General features: G+C 48.9%; 1 non-coding gene across 1 annotated transcript; it reads left to right on the top strand.

Moving 5' to 3' along the window:
• Positions 1–1,651: 1,651 nt before the first annotated feature.
• On the top strand, positions 1,652–1,724 carry trnak-cuu (transfer RNA lysine (anticodon CUU)). The gene has a single exon. It is a non-coding gene; the product is annotated as a tRNA-Lys (tRNA).
• Positions 1,725–1,944: the final 220 nt, after the last annotated feature.

A 1,944-nucleotide genomic window follows, 5' to 3' on the forward strand; every position in this document is an offset into this window, starting at 1 on the left:
GTGGTGTATCTGTTTTGGAGAGAGATGGCTACAGGGGACACCTGCAGTACCTTCCTTCCACTGCTCTTTTTTTTGGTCACCCATTCCTTATCTGCCTGAGTAAACTTTACCTGTGGTATGACCAACTCACTAAACATACTATTCACGACTTCCTCAGCATCGCGGATGCTCCAGAGTGAATCCATGTGCAGCTCCAGTGCCACAATGTGGTCTGCCAGGAGCTGCAGCTGGATACACTTCCTGCACATGCAGTCGTCAGGGATGCTGGAAGCGTCGCTGTCTTCCCACATAGCTCGGGTGGAGCATGACACAGGTCTGGGCTCTCCTGCCATGACTTAACCCTTAAATTAGTTAATTTTTCAACAATGACGAGGTTTCTTACTGCTCAGAACAAGAAGAAAGAAAAATGAAAGGAAAACTATGCACTACTCAACCAGCCAATCACTAACCCTCTTGATTGTGACGTTACCCTTCGATTACTTTAAACTTCTTTCTTACTTTTGATCCTGCACCAGCTGTAGCTCGCTGCTCGCTCCTCCTCCTCCAGCTGCACCTCCGACTGCTGCTGATCCCGGACTCCTGCTGGGCCTTTATATGGCCCTGCTCGCTCCAGCTTCCTGCCGCTCGAACGCCTGGACGACTGGAGACAAGCTCTGCTGCACGGATCTGGTGTACACACATATCGTAGTGTGGGCTGGCCCGTGCTGTCCCTGGGCCCCTGGCCCTGAACTCACACCGACCCTGGGCCCCGATCACATCCCTCCACAGTCTCTCGCTGCTCGTGCTGTGCCTGCCCACGCTCCAATCACCGACCTGGACTTTGATGACATCACTCTTCGCTGCCGTCGCCCTCCTGCACCAGCTCGCGTTGTACCTTGCCGTGGAACACCACCACGCTGCTCCCAGGCCGCCGCTCACCGCTCCGTTTATGGCCCCGACCTGCCGCTGGTGTTCTCACGCAGGTCGGGGCCTCCACGCAGCTCCGAGCAAATCCAGTTACACGCCGTGTCACCGCACAATTCTCAGCTGTGATTGTAAGCTGACTATATTTAAAGCTATCGCAGAGGCTGTAAGCAGTGTTCCCTGGTAGTCTAGTGGTTAGGATATGGTGCTCTCACTGCCGTGGTCTGGGTTTGATTCTCGGTCACAGAAAGCATTTTTGCAGCGCAAGTTGACAACAATAATTGAAGTCTGTGAGATACTGAATAATTGTTTCAATCATCATTAATCCATCCACATGTGTAGCACACTGAAGGAAATACAAATAAGTTTGCCGAGTGACTGTTAAAGTTTAATAAGTTTTTACACAACCGTAGAATCAGCAGAAAACCAGGATATTCAGCCCATAGTACCTAATAAATAGCCCATAGTACAAGAGTAAGGAAGTCTTGCTACAATTGTACAGGGCTCTGGTGAGACCACACCTGGAGTACTGCGCACAGTTTTGGTCTCCTTATCTGAGGAAGGATATACTTGCCTTGGAGGTGGTGCAACGGAGGTTCACCAGATTGATTCCTGGGATGAGACGACAGTCCTATGATGAGAGATTGTGTAGAATATGCCAATACTCTCTGGAGTTCAGAAGAAAGAGAGGTGATCTCATTGAAACGGACAATATTCTGAAGGGGATTGACAGGATAGTTGTTGAGAAGCCTGGCTAGCTCAGTCGGTAGAACATGAGACTCTTAATCTCAGGGTCGTGGGTTCAAGCCCCATGTTGGGCGATTAATTTTCCTTAAATCTTATGTTGTTTTCATGGGGAAACATTATTAATGAACCTTTCATCTTCTTTTGCACAATGCAAGAAATGCGAACTGAGGGAGAGTTGATAATTTAATCATTTGTTCTGTGCTCTGCATAAGAACACAAGAACCAGGAGCTGGAGTCGGACATTTGGCCCTTCGAGCCTGCCTTCTTTTAAACTGAAACAACTTATAACCGTGT

This window comes from Pristiophorus japonicus, unplaced genomic scaffold, assembly GCF_044704955.1.
Source record: "Pristiophorus japonicus isolate sPriJap1 unplaced genomic scaffold, sPriJap1.hap1 HAP1_SCAFFOLD_58, whole genome shotgun sequence".
Taxonomy (NCBI): domain Eukaryota; kingdom Metazoa; phylum Chordata; class Chondrichthyes; family Pristiophoridae; genus Pristiophorus; species Pristiophorus japonicus.